Source organism: Lissotriton helveticus, chromosome 6, assembly GCF_964261635.1.
Source record: "Lissotriton helveticus chromosome 6, aLisHel1.1, whole genome shotgun sequence".
In the NCBI taxonomy this organism is placed as follows: Eukaryota; Metazoa; Chordata; class Amphibia; order Caudata; family Salamandridae; genus Lissotriton; species Lissotriton helveticus.
Genome location: NC_136067.1, coordinates 1,339,868,893 through 1,339,888,432, shown reverse-complemented (window position 1 = coordinate 1,339,888,432; position 19,540 = coordinate 1,339,868,893). Strand labels below are relative to the sequence as shown.

The 19,540-nt window shown below is 43.4% G+C and overlaps 1 protein-coding gene across 1 annotated transcript in view; it reads left to right on the top strand.

Annotated features, from left to right (window-relative positions):
- Positions 1 to 19,540, top strand: part of ACSS1 (acyl-CoA synthetase short chain family member 1) — a 1,294,163-nt gene that overhangs the window by 451,716 nt on the left and 822,907 nt on the right. The gene's annotated exons all lie outside the window — the stretch shown is intronic.

Sequence of the window (19,540 nt, the reverse complement as noted above, 5' to 3'; positions counted from 1 at the left end):
TACATGCGAATGCCGCCTGCACTGTGTAAACAGGGAGCAGCTTTAAAGCAGCTGCTCCATTTTTCATAGGAATGCACTGCCCTGGGGGCAGCATGAGTTTGGGGCTGCCCTGGGGGCAGCGCATTCCCCATAATGGGGTGCATTTTCATTGTTTGCGCTGGGCGCACCTTTCAAAAGGTGCCCCCGGCGCAAACAATGAAAATGCGCATTTAATGTAAAATGACCCATTCGCACACTGACACCGCACCAAAAAGCTGAATTCATCATTTACATGAGATATCCTTCTGCAATAGGCATCGTTTACAATAAAAAGAAAGTTAGCACACAATTCTGAGTCATGCCCCCCCATGTCCATTCCACCTGCGGCTGACTTATGTAGTGTGGCTCTTCTCATATGGCCAGGGACTACCGGAAGACCCCCCCCCCTTTTATCAACCAACATTTATTCAAAATTGACATGAAAGGAATTTCTTTGGATGTGGGGGTCGTACAACCCCCAGCCGTATTTATTAAAACATAAAATAAAATTAAAATTGAAATAAACAATATTTACATAATTACGCAGAAAAAGTTTCATGACATTTGATTACAATTGATATGTACAGATATCAGATGGCTAACCTTCACATAATTCTAGTACATGGTATTTCCTATCCGAATCTAACGTATGAACCATACTCATAAAATAATTACTTTTCTGCGTATCCTATTTGGGCCTACGGCAAGGTCACTAACTGGTGTCAAATCCTTATCAATTAACCACGCCCTCCAGGCGGAGTGTGCATGCGCAGGAGGCCCGTTTACCGTGTGAGGGTACTTCTCCCCCCCCCCCGGTTACCCCCGTATGCTCTATTAACTCCATCAAAGGGGGCCCTTGTATCTCTGTGCCGTTTACTGACATCATTGTGCACGTGCGGGGTGACCAACCAGCCTAGCGAAAGTGTGACTCCCCCCTCCCCCGCACCCATCAAGTCAACCTCCTGTACTGCCCCTGGATTTCTAGGAGAGACCACTTGTCCCTCCCCTTGTGCGACCCCATTCAAGAATGGTGCCGTCCTCTAAGAACCTTAAATTTACTGCTCACCAATCATGACCTTACCGCCACAGGCCAGCGTAGTTGACCGACTATCTGATCCCCCCCCCCCTCCTACACTGAAAGGTCATGCCCTGCCCTTAAAACTCACTAGCCAAGTCATCATATTTTCCAACAGGATTTCATTCCCTATCCTAGTCAGGTGGACCCCGTCTTTTAAGAAGCACTGTTCCCCCCTGATACACACATGTGCGATAGTCTGTAGCTGAGGACACCTGAACAATTTCCCTATTTTATTGTTGATCCTCCTTACTGAGTGATTGAACTCTTTCACAAAATCTCCCCCCCCCTCCATTTAAATCTGGGTACCATTTGTGACCAAACTATGGTGCAGCCCTGGCATGTCTTAGGTAACCATCCCACTACCGATATTATGTCCTCCGTCAAGCCTCTTCTACCCAGATTCACCAGGTCGTTCCCACCCAAGTGTAAGATAACTATCCTGGGTGGAGCCTGGTGTCTACGCAACAGATCTGCAATGAAACCCCTGAACTGACTAAGGCAGATAACCCCTTTTCCATGGAAAGATATCCTGCTCAGCTCTGTGTCTGTAATTTCCTGAAAGAAAAACTGAATTCAGATGCCTTACATACAAATGACCAATGACCCAAACAACATGTGCTCCTGCGTCTTGTGGGTGTGCCCGTTGTTGTGATGTGTCTTGTTGCTGATGCGCCAACGCCAGTTTCCCCTCTGCGTGACAGGTTTGAGAAACTGAAAAGTAAGCAGAAAATGGGACAGGCATCAGTACAAGTACGAAATGCCACACTCACAACATGTTGAGCCGCACATAGCGCTTATAACAATTGGAGGACCACCTCCCAATTTGCTTCACACTGCTGCTGTGCAAACCTCTAGCTGTTGCTTCTGTGACAGCCCCCATTCTGAATGAATGTGTTCCAAAGCACTTTGGATCCAAACCTGTCCTGTCTATTGCCATGTCCAATACCCTTTTAAATTGGAATCTGGTGAGTGGGGTACCGTCAGCATGTATTAGTAATGCTCCCCCCATCGCACTATTCCTCTGTCGGTGGAACGCTTCTAGCTGTGTCACGGGGCAGCAAGGACTATCCCGTACGCGGTGAGGTACTATCCCTTCGCACGGGCTTCTTGGTCTGTTTTGGATTTTCTGATGGATATTAGTAAAGTGTGGCCCTGTACCATTGCATGCTCCAGCTGAAGCCCTGCTTGCACGTCCTGCTTATTGCGCGCCACCAGCACCCCTACCCTAAAGGCCCCATAAAAAGCCATCAAGTAGATTGTAGAGCGCGGGGTCAAAGAGGCAGACTCCCGTGCTCCCCGGCCTTTTAACCCCTCACCAGCCAGGCTGGTTCTAGCTGGCCTGGCCTCTGCTCCCCCGTGACCCGGAAGTGATTCAATCACTTCCGGACCACTGGGGCGCCCGGGGTCCAATCCGCGATAAGGCGCGCCAGCCACGTCATTGTGACGCGAAGGGGCTTACCCCACCACAGAGAGCGGGTGGGGGCCGGTGCGCCCGCCATACTTGCGGCGGGGCCGATGCCGGCCCTGCCTTTCTCTTCTTTTCTTTCACTCCGCGGCATCCATGGCTATCTCGCTCTTGTGCGCTTTAGTTTCTGCTTACTTCATTCGGGCTCTCTCAGCATCACTCGTGTGCCCTGTTAAGCCCTACCCTCCTCCTCATTCGTTTTCCTCATCCAAGGAGCAGAATCCGGGCACACGTGCACAATTCCTCCTGTCTAATGTACCTGAAGGAGCTCGGTCTCTTGCAGCAGGGCGCTGGCATACTGTCACCAACCAACAACCAAAATGCCTATACTGATAGGAATTTCAACAAATAAATTCAAAGGTGCAAGGGTATCAAAACCGGGCAACCTTAAGCTCATTAATAGCCTTTTATTTATAATTGTTCATCATTTTTCAATAGACATACATATACAGGGAACATATTTATACAAAAATTGTCTATACAAATATTTACAAACACCATGAAATGAATACATTCAACACATAACAATTCTCAATCACTCGCCATCCAGTTTCAAAACACACTGTCACATCCAGTCTATCCACAGTCAAACCATCCACATACATAAGACACAACAAAGTCCTTTTGGGCCAATAACAAAAGTTTTTTCTTTTTTGGAAAAATAGGCCCTTACACCTACTTAATTTTTTGCCTATTCAGCTAAATGCATAGTAACATGACTTTCAATCCACAAAACATTCTACAGTATTTGGCATGCTTAAATAAAATACAAATGTTTGGTGGTGTAAATAAGAAAGGTCTATGCGTTTCAAACCCCAACCAGTGAAGGGGTTCTCATCAGGACCAAGACACACTGTGAGGAACAAAAAAACAAAAACAATGTCAAGACCTTGCTTGCACCAACCTTATCAAATGCTCCTAAATGGCCTGCAACGACCTCTACTTACCAACAACTTCGATACTAGCCACAGCCGTGGACTTCCTATGTTTTTTAACTTGCTGATCAACTTCTGTAAAAAGGAAAAAATAAATAAGAAGGTCCTTCTATCAAACTGGTCCCCTGAAGTCTGTGACAACAGTTGGTTAAAGATGCAATCTTCACTTACTTCATGGCAAAGATGCACATTGGATGATGTTTAAATGCCGTTTGGACACCCGTTCCCTGCACTCAAGATGCGTGGGCACCTGTGTAAAGATAACGACTACTTTAGTGGTGTCCTATAGCCCCGACCTGGTTTTAATTCGCAACGCAGAAAAATGGCTTTTCAAAAGAAAGGGGTTTCTCATACCTAGATGGTGAGGCGCCTGGGTTTGGGCTTGCTCCGCAATTCCGTTTTCCTTTCGTTATTCCTGTTTTATTTTGTGCACTGTGAGCAAGAATGGTATATATTACTAAATCGTTTCGTGTGGCGACCGGTATAATTAAATGTAAATTTGCAGCTTCAAAGTGCTTACCGTAATGTTGCTTTAGTCCATCATTAGTCTGCACACACGTAATCTGCTGTGAATACGCTGTTCCACACCAGAGGAAAGTGATTACACGGATGTGACGAGACTCGTAGTTCTATTTGCGGAACGTCTCTGCCTGACGGGAATTGCAGTTTTAGTGCGGAGCCTACCGGGAAATGTAGTTACATGTCTGATTATTTTTCGGATAGTCAGGCGCGATGTAATAGAGGAAGTTGTTATTATCCATAAGGTTATGATCAGCTGCCAGTTTCGGCATTGTCAATGCACTATGGGATCTCTAGATATCCTAGATGGATGGCAAGAATATCTAAAAGCTGTTGCAATATTTCTGCACACAGATCGCTGAAAAATGCAGTGCAATAATTAATAGATGATTAACTAATTCAGTGGTATTAACGGCTGTTGGAAGGACCAATATGGTGCTCTCATTAGCATTTTAGAAGAAAGAAGGACTCAAATATCAGCGGCAATACAGATTACAATCTGTATAGTTCAGAGGTTTCATTTAAGCCGGACATAGACGTGTCAAATTTCAAGATCAGCATTGCTTCTTTTTGTACTAGCTTAAAATCAATATCACCACCTCTGGGATCCCGATCGACTTTGAAAATGACTGTCCAGCGTATATCACTTTCCACATGGGCCTTTTTTATCCAATGATTTACCAGCGGGGCAGTTACAACCAAATTTCTGATGCGTGATTTGTGCTGTGAAATGCGTTGACGTACCTCCTGATTCGTTTTTTCCGATATATAATAGTCCACAGGGACACAAGATCCCGTAAACTACGTATTTCGTTTTACAGTTCGTAATAGAATTGTGTTTCCAATGGATTTTTCCATGTGTGAATAGAGAACTCTCTATTGTGCAATCACAGCAGATACATGTACCACATCTGTGCTGTCCTGTTATTGGTTGCATACCCATTAGTTCCCTTAAAGTTTGTTTGGGCGGTTTCTTCATTGCTGCTCTCACAACATAATTGGAAATGCTCCTTTCCTTCTTAAAGGCAAAAAGAGGGACAGTTGAAAATTCTTGGTCTAAATTTTTTACTAGATGCCAATTTTGTAGGACTAACCCTTTTAGTTTATTAGAATTTGGACAAAAAGTTGAAACGCAAACTTGGCGTTCCAAAGAAGGTTTTTCACGTCCTTCAAGTAGAGTCTCCCTTGGAGTTCACCATGCACGTTTCATGGCTGTTTTTACCAATTTTTTCGGGTAACCACGATCCTGTAGGTTCCCTGCTAAGATGGTGGCATTGGTACTATAATCCTCTCTGAACGAACAACTCCCCTGGATTCTTAAAAATTGTCCGTAGGGGAGATTTTCCCTCAAGCTCCTTGGGTGGTTACTCGAAAAGAGGAGTGCATTGTTTCTATCCGTTGTCCTTTTATATAGGGTCGTTATCAAGCCATCTCCAGCTGGATGTACTTCTACATCGAGAAATGGTATTTTATTTGTTGAATGGGAGATACTAAATTTAATATCTCTTGTCCTCTAGTTGAGCCAGTCAAAGAAAGCCATAAGATTGATTTCATTCCCAGTCCAAACTAAAAAAACATCGTCTATAAAACGAAGCCAGGTCTTTATATTTGGAGAAAAAGGGTTATTGCTGTAAACAAATGTATCTTCGTACATGGACATAAATAATACAGCCAACTCAGGAGCAAAAGGACAACCCATTGCGACTCCTTTTATTTGAAAAAAGAAGTCGTCACCAAAGCTGAAATAATTTTTTCCTTCAGTGCAAATGCTGCCAACTTGACAATAAATTCAGTGGGGACTCTAACTGGTTTCCCGGTTCTCCAAAAAATGGAAAAGCACTTGCACAGCTTTGTCCTGAGGAATTTGCGTGTACAAATATGACACGTCTAGGGTGGCTAATATGTCAGACTCCCTGTCGAACGGTATTGTTTCCAACTTTTTAATGAAATCTGTGGTGTCTTTCAGAAAAGATTTTACATGTCCCATGAACTCCTTAAAAAAATAATCTACGTACTTCGATATTGGTTCTATAAGAGAGCAACACCCGGAGACAATTGGTCTTCCGGGGGGCATTTTTTCATTCTTATGTAGTTTAGGTAAAACGTAGAACACTGGAGTTTCCGGATGTTTATTTTGTAAAAAGTTATACTCTTTTGGGCCCAAGAAACCTTGTTCAAGGCCATCTTTCAAAATCAATAGTAATTCTTCTTTTAGTTCTGGAGTTGGATCTTTTGGAACCCTTCTGTAGCATTCTTGATCATTTAATTGTTTTAAAGCCTCAGTCACATAGTCGTCAGTTTCCAAAACAACTATTGCCCCTCCTTTGTCCACCTATTTAATAACGATAGATGGATAATTTTTTAAGGAGGATAATGCTTGGCATTGATCCTTCGAGATATTATGTTTTACATAACTGGGTTTCTTTTCCATCTCTGAAATGCCTGACAAGATTGTTTTTTCAAAAGTTAATATTTCCTTTGGTATTTTGTTACCTGGTGGACAAAATGTTGACTTTTTCCAAAGGCCGGTGGTCTCTGTAGTCTCTGGGATGTCATTACCTTGGAAAAACATTTTCAATTTTAATTTTCGACAAAATTCAATGAACTCTGTTTTCATTTTGATGAAATCGGTCCTTTGTGTGGGAACAAACGTGAGGCCCTTAACAAAAATGCATTCTTCTGCTGACGTCAACTTTTTCTTTGATAAATTGAAAATTGAGGATCCAGCTAATTTTTGTAGTGTTGTTTCCTAGTTGTCATCTCCCAGGGCTGATTGTTGTATCTGTTTGATAGAAGATCAAATAGATAGAAGAATGCATTTTGGTTAAGGGCCTCACGATTGTGCCCACACAAAGGACCGATTTCATCAAAATGAAAACAGAGTTAATTGAATTTTGTCGAAAATTAAAATTGAAAATGTTTTTCCAAGGTAATGACATCCCAGAGACTACAGAGACCACCGGCCTATGGAAAAAGTCAACATTTTGTCCACCAGGTAACAAAATACCAAAGGAAATATTAAATTTTGAAAAAACAATCTTGTCAGGCATTTCAGAGATGGAAAAGAAACCCAGTTATGTCAAACATAATATCTCGAAGGATCAACGCCAAACATTATCCTCCCTAAAAAATGATCCGTCTATCGTTATTAAACAGGCGGACAAAGGAGGGGCAATAGTTGTTTGGGAAACTGACGACTATGTGACTGAGGCTTTAAAACAATTAAATGATCGAATGCTACAGAAGGGTTCGAAAAGATCCAACTCCAGAACTAAAAGAAGAATTACTATCGATTTTGAAAGATGGCCTTGAACAAGGTTTCTTTGGCCCAAAAGAGTATAACTTTTTACAAAATAAACATCCGAGAACCCCAGTGTTCTACGTTTTACCTAAACTACATAAGAATGAAAAAATGCCCCCCGGAAGACCAATTGTCTCCGGGTGTGGCTCTATTATAGAACCAATATCAAAGTACGTAGATTATTTTTTGAAGGAGTTCATGGGACATGTAAAATCTTTTCTGAAAGACACCACAGATTTCATTAAAAAGTTGGAAACAATATAGTTCGACAGGGAGTCTGACATATTAGCCACCCTAGACGTGTCATCTTTGTACACGCAAATTCCACAGGACGAAGCTGTTCAAGTGCTTTTCTATTTTTTGGAGAAGCGGGAAAAACCAGTTAGAGTCCCCACTGAATTTATTGTCAAGTTGGCAGCATTTGCACTGAAGAAAAACTATTTCAGCTTTGGTGACGACTTCTTTTTTCAAATAAAAGGAGTCGCAATGGGTTGTCCTTTTGCTCCTGAGTTGGCTGTATTATTTATGTCCATGTACAAAGATACATTTGTTTACAGCAATAACCCTTTTTCTCCGAATATAAAGACCTGGCTTCGTTTTATAGACAATGTTTTTTTAGTTTGGACTGGGAATGAAATCGATCTTATGGCTTTCTTCGACTGGCTCAACCAGAGGACAAGAGATATTAAATTTAGTATCTCCCATTCAACAAATAAAATACAATTTCTCGATGTAGAAGTACATCCAGCTGGAGATAGCTTGATAACGACCCTAAAAAGACAACGGATAGAAACAATGCACTCCTCTTTTCGAGTAACCACCCAAGGAGCTTGAGGTAAAATCTCCCCTAAGGCCAAGTTTTAAGAATCCGGAGGAATTGTTCGTTCAGAGAGGATTATAGTACCAATGCCAACATCTTAGCAGGGAACCTACAGGATCGTGGTTACCCGAAAAAATTGGTAAAAACAGCCTTGAAACGTGCATGGTGTACTCCAAGGGAGACTCTACTTGAAAGACGTGAAAAACCTTCTTTGGAACGCCAAGTTTGTGTTTCAACTTTTTGTCCAAATTCTAATAAACTAAAAGGGTTAATCCTTCAAAATTGGCATCTAGTAAAAAATTTAGACCAAGAATTTTCAACTGTCCCTCTTTTTGCCTTTAAGAAGGAAAGGAGCATTTCCAATTATGTTGTGAGCGTAGCAATGAAGAAACCGTCCAAACAAACTTTAAGGGAACTAATGGGTATGCAACCAATAACAGGACAGCACAGATGTGGTACATGTATCTGCTGTGATTGCACAATAGAGTTCTCTATTCACACATGAAAAAATCCATTGGAAACACAATTCTTTTACTAACTGTAAAACGAAATACGTAGTTTACGGGATCTTGTGTCCCTGTGGACTATTATATATCGGAAAAACGAATCAGGAGGTACGTCAACGCATTTCACAGCACAAATCACGCATCAGAAATTTGGTTGTAACTGCCCGCTGGTAAATCATTGGATAAAAAAGGCCCATGTGGAAAGTGATATACGCTGGACAGTTATTTTCAAAGTCGATCGGAATCCCAGAGGTGGTGATATTGATTTGAAGCTAGGTCAAAAAGAAGTAATGTTGATCTTGAAATTTGACACGTCTGTGTCAGGCTTGAATGAAACCTCTGAACTATACAGATTGTAATCTGTATTGCCGCTGATATTTGAGTCCTTCTTTCTTCTAAAATGCTAATGAGAGCACCATATTGGTCCTTCCAACAGCCGTTAATACCATCAAATTAGTTAATCATCTTTTAATCATTGCACTGCATTTTTCAGCGATCTGTGTGCAGAGATATTGCAACAGCTTTTAGATATTCTTGCCATCCATCTAGGATATATAAACACAGAATTTCTCCCACCCTCACATACACATGCATACATGCATGCATAAATACATACATACATGCATCCATACATACATACATACATTCATATATACATACACACATGCATTCATACATACATGCATTTATTCACCGTTGTACGAGTTTAATTGATGTCAAGTAGTCTCGGCGTAGATAACAAAAGAGAAACAAAGAGGTGAAACTCTTATTAGCACATCACAACGGACCTGCGCCAGAGCAAAAGTTCAGGGTGAAAGGCATGGCTTAAATGATATTTTTCTAATTACTTATGTCATTAAAAAGTAGATTGTGCGATGTTCTAAGCATCACTCGAACTCCGAAACCCATGATGCTATTTTTTTTGTCTTTCAGTAGGTAGTAGCAATAGTTCATCGTCGCAACCATGATCGCATTTCATTGAAATCACCTAAAAGCAGGGCGTTTTTTTAACATTTAGCGCGCCATAAAATGTGACTGAATCTATACATAAGGATGGTCCATAACTAGCATTGGAGTGGCTGCATAGATGACGTGTGAATAGAAATGTTCACTTTAGAGTTTATAATCTCCAAAGATGTACTTTCAGGTGTGCAAAATGACCCCACAAAGTAACACCGGAGTTGCACTTTATGACGCGAGTAGTGCATAATTCATTCCACAATTACGTTTTGAAAATGCAGAAGATGTTGAATAAAAATGCACCATAAATCCGCGCATGAAACCGAGATAATACCTGCACATGATGCGGTCATCGATGTTACAAGCTGTGAATAAAGTCAGTACAAATATATGCAAAAAACATGAGGTGTGTGATGTATCTAAGACCAGTGCTAGCTGCTGAGAACAGCGTCTGACCATCTACAACCAGGCTCTGCCTCACTGACGTTTTTGTGTCAGAAGGCAGAGGAGTGTGAAGAATGTACACGTCCAAACCTAGATATAATTGCAAAAATGTGAGATCAGCTCAAGCAGGACACACGGACAAAAATAAGCATTATTTATACCCCATTTTTTATGTAACAGAAATCACACTCTAGTGTTACGCAGTAATTTAGGGGGAAAAAAACAAAACAAGAAAACGGTCACAGACTGATGAGATGGACCCTGGGATGCGTGCACTCTGAGACTGGTAAAGGAAAGAGACCGAACTAGGCCAGTCAAAGACAACAGACACACAGACGTTGGAGACCACATGGAAACCAGAGGCGCCCTACTGGGCAACACAAGCTGCAAGGGGCCCACGTGCAGCTCATTTATTATTTTACAGATATATAGAATAATTAAGATATAAGGTTAGAGTCTCCGAGTCGGCTCAATATCATGTGATTCTGGGCACATCACGTAATCACCGTGCCTAAAAAAAGATAACAATTAAGGAGCGCACAACCTTCCAGCGGCGGTCGGGGGAAATTACAAAATAAAAGGCTGCAAAAAAAAAAAGAAAAAAAACGCCCACCGCCGCAATGACGTTTTAAAAGGGGCGGAGAGGGAAAAAATGTACGGAACGCCTACGAATCGCCTCGGACAATGATGGACGCCTCTCTCTTCCAATGGCTAGCCTCCATTTATGGAGCTAGCCAATGGAAGTGAGAGGCGGGACAAAGGCACATACTGTTCTCAAAAGATTTCGCCTGCGCGAACGCTGCTGCGCAGCAGATCGCCAGGCGAAACCTAAAAATGTCATACAGAAAACTGAGGGAAACAAAACCTATAGAAAAAGAAAATTGATGCTCATGTCTCTATCACCGCCGCACCCCAGACTGGCACTTCACACTAAAGCATCGTAAATGAAACAGACATCTGCACCTTTGCTTAATACATTGCACCAGTAGCAATCCCGGTGGCCCTGATACGGCCACCATCTCTAGGAGGGGCGTAGGACAGGATGGGTGAGACTCGATCTGTGATTAAGGATAACATATGTGAGAACAAATGAGAAATGCCATCTCGCAGTGCAGCACAGATTGTACATGACCAATGGTCATTTGGACTTCCACTCCAATGTCACCAATGTACTTTGTGGTTTCTGCTCCCTCGAAATGCCTGGGCCATTTCCTCCACAGTTGCATCCACAGGCTCCTGCTGACAACAAACTTCCTCCATTTTTTTGCAAATCACTTGAGATACCAGTATCAAGGAGCTGACAGATGGCGAGGAGACTATGGTTATTTTCTGTGAAGGTACGGGCAGAGACTGTTCTAGAAGGGACAGGACTGGTGGGTTCCATGCCTGGGGTGGGATGTCATCGAGTGTGTCCAGTTGAAAGGAAGCCTTCTGTTCCGCTATAACACATTACCAAGCTTGTTCTTGATAAAGTATTGAAATACCTCCTCTCATCACTTCTGGGCTTGGGTTCTCTCTTCCTGATAGAAAAAGGGGATTTCAAGGCAGAGAATGCAATGGAAGTTCATCCTTCTCGAAGATAGTGTGAGTTTACTATCCAAGTGTCTTTCATGATACATTTACTATTTGTTATTAAAAAATAGAAATGCTACTGTTAGAAATGGTGTTTCTGGTTGGCTAGTGTATGCACCTAAGCCAGGCAGAACCCACCACTCTAGTCTGGGCAAGGGAGTTACACGCTGAAGATAACCCCTGCTCCCCACCTTGTTAGTTTGGCAGATCAGTCAGGCTTATCCTGGAGGTAATTTGTAAAGCGTTTGTGCAACACACAAAGCAGCGACACCCTAGGCACACCACAAAAGAAACTCTACACAAGGTTATATAAAAATAGCCTTTGTATTATCCATAAAAACACATTAGAACACAATCACATTTATAGGCACTGGTCATGACTTTACAGGGATATACATAAATCACGGGGGCAATCAGGCCACTGTCATAAACATTACTTTTAGACCAGTAACTACTGGTAGAATTGCACTTAGCACAAATCATTATGCAAAACATCATTAGCAGTGCACCATAGTAACACTTATCAGAGTGCACATATCAAAAAAATCACCATAGTGATGTGTAGGGTACCAACTGTGGCAATGTAACCTCAAAGTCTAATCACATCAGGTCATAACACAGCACATATGTTAGGACACCAATTAGAGCGGCCCTGGCGCTCCTACGACAAGGCCAGAAGTAAGTACAAATGCAGCAGCCACAATTTACCATGAACCCTCATGGTCGTGTAGGCGTTCCCCCTTACGAATTGCAGAGGCCTCCAAAGCAGCATCCAAATGCCGCCCGGAGTGTCGCAGGCCTGGGCCAGCTGCACCAAGTATGAGGGCAGAAACCCGGCCCCCAGCTGTTACTGTGCACTCCTGGGCTACCGGCCTATCCATGCCACCAAATGTGGGAATCACTTTGGTGCTGCAAAAGCACCCAATTGGGATCTGCAAGTGGCCCCTCGGGCCGAAAAACAACAGTGCAGCCCGTTTCCTGCAAGGACGCTCTTGAGACCTCGACTGGTCTCCCGCTGCCTCGTGCAAGACAACACGGCTCAGGACAGAGATTCACCTGTCCTGCATGCACTCACCGCCCTACCGGGCTTCAGCAGGAGTCGCTGCTTCACCGGGCAGAGTACGGCCACACAGCCCTTTGAGGCTGGGGCGGCAGATGATGCTGTTGCATCCCCAGCCGTTTCAGCCAGTAAACACCTTGGTTCCCTGGCAACGCCCTCCGGGCCGTTCCCTTCTGCTGGACCTCAGCTGTCCCGCATCTTTTCACAGCGTGGATGCGCTCCTCTGGGCCCGCCGAACTCGGAGTGTGAGCCCACTTCTCGGGCTCCAACAACTAATTCAAGACCCTACCACTGAGTGATCAGTGAGGAGAGCAGCCAAAATGCTTTTCCCGCCAGGGCTAGTAAAAGCACCCATCACACAGTGATTAGGGAGAAGAGCAGGTAGAGGGCACATCGCTCACCACACACTATATTGGATGAAAAGCACATCGCTCACCACACGCCTCTCTAAATCCCCCGGGGCAAACCACTCAGCCCTGGGAGATTACTGGGGATACCAACAACAGGGCACAGGCAGGCCAGCACTAAAGGTCCAGGTAACCACAGTGGCAGTCCTTCTATCTATCCAGCAGGTCAGAACTCTGATTCATTAAGTCTCATGGCGGTTCCTCCAGTCGGTCTGTTGCAATCCCATGCAGTGTCTTCTTTTCCAAGTAACAGAAAGCTTAACAGACATCGGGCCCCAGCCCTAGTACTTATAGTACTAAAAGTCTTTGTTTTTCCCCCTGGCACAGGGCTCTGAGCCCAGTCCACACCAGTTCTGGGGGGCACTTTGCAAGTGCACAATAACCTCCACTGTCAGTGTAAGCCCTAACCCCTGACACATCACAGGGAGCGGAGCCATCATTGAGGAAGGCAGGCACAACTCTATTCAGGTGAGGGTGCTACTCCTTCCACCACTCCCAATGCAAACATGGCCTATTCAGCCTACCGCTGACTCATCAAGACTCTCTGGAGTCACTGCACATCCCCAGCCCCTGTCACTCCAAAGCCAGACAGTCATTACATATCCTAGCAGAGGACCAATGACACATAGCACACAAAAATGCCTACTTCTAAAAGTGGCATTTCTAAAATAGTAATAATAAATCTGCTTCCACCAATAAGCAGGATTTATCACTACTATTCCAAACATACCAAACTTGATCACGTTACCCCTCTCAAATAAGGAATTACCACTAAAGCACATATCAGGGAATCCCCAATGTATTCCTATGAGTGGGCAGCGTCACAGCAGTGAGACACCAAATAGGCTGTTTGTCACTACCAGGACATGCCACCAAGTAAAGGCACATGTCCTACCTTCTACCTACACAACACCTTGCCCATAGGGCTAGGCAGGGCCTACCTTAGGGGTGACTGATGTGTAGTAAAAGGGGAGTCACAGACATGACAACCACTTTATGTGCCACGTCACAGAGGCAGTAAACTGCGTGTGCAGGCCCGGCAGTGGCAGAGGCCTGAGATAGATTTGAAAGACTACTTAGGTGAGTGGCGCAAGCAGCGCTGCAAACCCACCAGTAGCATTTAAGTTACTGACCCTGGGTATATGGGGTGCCACCGTGCAAGGGACTATTAGGTAAATTATATATGACAAACCGGTGAAGACCAATCTTAACAAGTTTACCATAGAGAGCACATGCACTTTAGCACTGATCAGCAGTGATAAAGTGCCCAAAGTCCTGAAACCACCAACAACTGGTCAGAAAAAAATACAGGAGGAAGGCAAAATGTTCCGGGATGACCCTGTAAAAAGAGCCAAGTCCAACAGCTACCTTATGATCGAAAAATGGCTCTGCTTTGAAAGTCCAATTGTTGAATGATATACCGGACAAAACCCCAGTCTGCCCAAACAAGGGAACCTGAGAATACTGAAACATCGACCAAGTGGTTGGATGAGACTCTATCGTGATTCACCATGAAGTTAAATTACATGCCAAACTTGATCATTTTGATTATTCATTATTTTATTAATCTAAAAAGTGCTAAGTAAATCATAAAGTGCAGATGGTGCAGTGCTCATAAGTGCAATGGCGAAACCATTAAAATATGATGTATTTATACAAAGTGGTCTTTATTGTACAGTCCATTATTATTACTGTTTAAAGAATAGAAAACTGGCGATTCCTGTGCTTGCCACCCTGCGACAACAGCAGGTAAAAGTGGGGGGGAGGCTGCCTACCCCAAACCCCCCTTTGCTTCACCACTGCAAAAAGTCAATCTGACAAAGCGCCTCTGACCTGTGTATATCTTCACCTGTAGAGGTCTCTTGGCAGGCTCAACAAAGGTTCCTTCTCCCAGTGGGAAAGAACTTTCGCTGTGGACACCAGTTGCATTGATCCCGGTACCAGAGTTCTCCTGTGCTCGCTCCTCTGAGTTACCCAACTCTGGGCCGCCATCTTAAAGGTGTAGAAAATACAATTTCAAGAGTGCCACTCTTGCTATTTGCTTTGACAGTGCAATTTTAAAAATGTCGAGCTTTGGCATACCCAATATTATGAGTGGCAGAAGAGTGGTGAGGGAGACAGAGAGGAGAGTGGCAACATTGATCTGCGCCAGTACTTTGTGCCAGGGAGAGGAACCAACAAAAGATTGCTGAAGGGGAGAAGCAGGGGAAAAAGCATGACCTAAAAAAGTGCAAAGCTAAATAAAGAGAGAAACATGGGGGAAAGAGGAGGACATGCACTTCCCTGGAGTGCTAAACACTAATGCTAAAGAAATTTAAAAAAGATAGTTCGCTGATACAAGCATTCAATGGGAACAACTCATTCAATCTTGGTAAAGCAAAATTCCTTTCGGGAAAAGACATACAATCATGAACTGGCAATGGAATGGACAAAAAGCCTTGAAATCATGAGCAGGGGGCTAAAACAAAGCCCACTCTGTCATATTGTATACAAAGCTATGAAAGACTTCTGAAGATGTCTATAACAAGACCACAAAAATGAGCAGGGCCTACAGTAGTAGATCAATATTGTGTGATGGCAGTGTGGTAGGGTAGATGTGAAGGTGTCCACCTTGTAGGATGCTATGGCACCGGAATTGCAGCAAAGAAAAAAGTCAGCTGTCATTTTGCTAATTTCTAAAAACTAAAACACAAAATACCTCAATGCACACTAACAAATATTTAATATGTATTTAAAGCTTTTCTTATATGATAGCATATCATAGATGAAGATGCAACAAGCAGTATTAAAATTTGACATACAGCAGTACTATTGACATAAATAAACCCTTACACACATTAGGGAAAAAGGACGATGTAAACAGTGAAAGAAGGGATGGTCTTCATCACCATGGCAGTTTGTCGTATTTGTATTGCATCAGCATGGCTCGATCCCCCATCTCCCCTCCTTCCAACAATGGCAAGAACGCTTCTTAGAATCTGCACTATATGAGCATAAAAAGAGGAAGAAGGGGAAGAAAATCTGGGTGCCCTCTCAGACTGAGTAAACTCAATCCAGCAGGTGTGAGTCTCAATCACTAGTTGAATTAGCGTTTGTTTAGAGCCCTTAGCATATTTTAGGAAGGATTATGTATCTGCACGTCGTAAGCACCTTATAGTTCAAGTAATTGCATGTTCTCAGCACTTTAAGAATATGTTTAGTCGGATATATAGACTTATGGCATCAGGGCCAGACTGGTTACACAGACCGGCCCTGGCAAACTGCTCAGCTGGCCCACCTGGAAGGGGATGGGGGGGGGGTGCGGCCGAGCTGTCTGTAGGGCCAGTTTCGGCCGATTTTGTCACAGGGGGCTGATATTGCTGACCCCTGGTAACAAACACGGCCCCTACCCTGGCAGCCCACCTGGGAAACACTCAGTGCCCGCTATGGCCAGTCCGGCCCTGTATGGCATTGTGATATATTTTTTTCTAAATGGTATTAGTTGGGCTGCATTCATGAACCTAATATGCTTTAATACATCTTATATCTACTAGGATATGAATTATGTATATGTGTTTATCTATTACCAATGCTTTTCATTGGAATGTTGGCAGTGATCTTTATTTTTCACTGAGTATAATTCATTAGAACTTGTTTAGCTAAGCACTTTAGAATTGAGGTAAAATTGCTCTTTTTTTTTTTAGCATTTTAAGAATATGACAATCGGGAGATTGTCGTATTTTATGGTGATTTTTTGCACTCTATGCATAATATTCATAGATTTGGATCTTAGATATATATGCCCTAATAGCTTTTGTACTCACTGTGATATGAATTATTTGTATATGTCTTTCTACTTCAATCTCGTACGCCCCTTTTTTTTCTCTGTCTGGATATGTATTCTCTGATGAACTATTGAGTATAATTTACTTTCACTATTTGTGTCCCCCCTTCTTCTGTTCTTCTGTAATGATGAAGTATATATTTTGAGAAAAATATAAAAAAGAAAACAGGGATGGATCTGCTTTTGCAACCCATTCTCCATTCTAGCATTCAGAGCTGTGAGGGAATGCCCAGAAGTGGGGTCGGATAGAACATATAGGAAGATAAAATATTAAAAATACTGGAAGAAAGATTGACGGACGAGGTCATAGGTCCATTAAGCCTTTCTATTTATAAACATAATAAGGTACTATCAGGAAAAATAACTGTGGTGCAGGTAAAGGCAAATAGTGTATTTGCACTGCAAGTACAGAATACATATACAGCAATTGGTGTACTCCTGTACATTTTTTGGTCATCCATCTTCCCATTCATTAGACACCATCTATTGTCCTTAAGAAATAAGGAGGTGGAGCCCGAACATTCTAAAATAGAGGCTACCTATCGAACAGGGAAGTATCCTGTAATAAATCCTAGTTCTATCCTAATTATTGATGCATAGAAGTGACAGATATCGATTCAGTCCTTCAATGTTGTATGTGGGAATGAAATCCACATTTCTGATCGGGCTGTCTAGAAAGCCACTCAATGTTGGCATGAATATTCCCATCTGGTCATTAATCCTGTATATCAGTTCTCATCAGAGTCCACATGGAACAGGAGCAATGAAATCAAGTGACATCTCTGGGCGAAAAATATTGGATGTGTAGTCAATCAAATGACATAATAATAATGGGGTCGGTAATGGAAGTTGCCAGTCCCATCAAAATAAAGGCGAAACTCAGCCCAACTCTAAATGAAGGCCATTGTTAGCAAATAAAGACTGAAGCAACTGTTTTGAGGTCTTTTTGGTCACCATCCTACTTCCAGTGGGTGCGTTGAGAACGTGGATAAGAGTATGGATTAATTGACCTTAATCTCACTGATATATCCTTACAGAGTTATATATACCTTTTGGACTTGGCCCTTTTTGCAGGGTCATCCCTGAATTTTTTGCCTTCCTCCTGTATTTTGGCTGACCTGTTTTTGTTGGTTCAATTGTAAATTGATGTATGGATTAGTGACTCCATGATTGGCTGATTTGGTTTACTTGTCAGACCCTAGGTCAGTGCACTGAGTGTGCCCAGGGCTTGTAAACCAAATGCTGCTAGTGGGCTTGCAGCACTGGTTGTGCCACCCACAGAAGCAGCCTGTAAAAGTGTGTCTCAGGTCTGTCTTTGCAGAGCCTGGGTGCAGTCTGGTACTGCCATTCTGACTGAGCAAGTGCACCCACTTGCCAGTCCCTAAACCTTCCCTTTTCTTCATATCAGACAATCCTATGGTAGGCCCAAGGGCAGGGTGCAGTGTAAGTATAAGGTAGGACAAGCCCTGATGTGTGTGGCATGTCCTAATACTGAATTACAGCCATTTTCGTTTTTCACTATTGCAAGGCTACCTATTCCCCCATAGGCCAGAATGGGCCGTTTGATTATTACATCTTATAATCCTAACTGACTCAGGGAACTAGGTAGAAATTCGAGTTTAGTATGCCTGAACTCAGAATGATAAAATACATCTTTTAGTGAAGTTGGTTTTAACATTCTGTGTTTGAAAATATCACTTTTAGAAAGTAGGTATTTTCTTGCCTAACTATCCAAGCCTGCCTCTGCTAGGTTGTGTATTCCCTGTCTGGAGTTTGTGACAGGGGCTGGGTAATTCCCGGAGACTGGGCGAGTCAGCACAGGGCTGAATAGAGAGATCTGCATGTAGATGGGTGGGAGGAGTTGCACCTGGGACCTGAATAGGGCTGTGCCTGCCTTCCACAATGCCGGCTCCACCCCCATGTGGTGCGTCTGATGTCCCTGGCCACACTGTCAAAGGAAAGAAGGAGTCATGTAAACAGAGTGCACCAGGACTGACCAGAACTGGTTTAGACTAGGCAAAGGCCTCTCTACCTTCAGAGAACAAAGAGAAACTGTAAATAAAAGAGGGGACCCAGACCCCAGAATTTGAGATCACTTTTGGAAACCAAGAAGAAACTTTTGCCGAGGAGCGGAACCAGAGAGACTGAGGAGAGACTATTCCTAAGCTGAAGTGCTGTGTGGGGAATTGGTCTGCAGTGGTTGCCTGACTGCCAATGAAAGGAGAGAGGAACTTTGTGTGTACTTTCATCAACTTGTAAGGATCTCCAAGGGCTTGAGAAAATAGCTTGCCTCCTGCTGAAGTCTCAGAGACAACATATTTCACCCACCAGCTCCCTAAGAGTTATTTGGAAGTGCCTGCAGTTGTGCTGGACTTTCTGAGGAACTGCCGCTTCACAACACGAGAGTGCCTCACATCGCCGAAAAAGAGTATCAATGTCACCACAGATGCCGCCGCATCACCGGGAAGCATGTCGCAGGGCCTGTCGCGGCCCACAAAAGCCGCTGAGTCATCGTAGGGCCACCGAAGCGCCTCGCATCTCCGGAGAAGAGGATCGACTTCCCAGCAGATGCCGCCGCATCACTGGGAGGCATGTCGCAGGGCCTGTTGCAGCTCACATCGTTGTCGAAGCA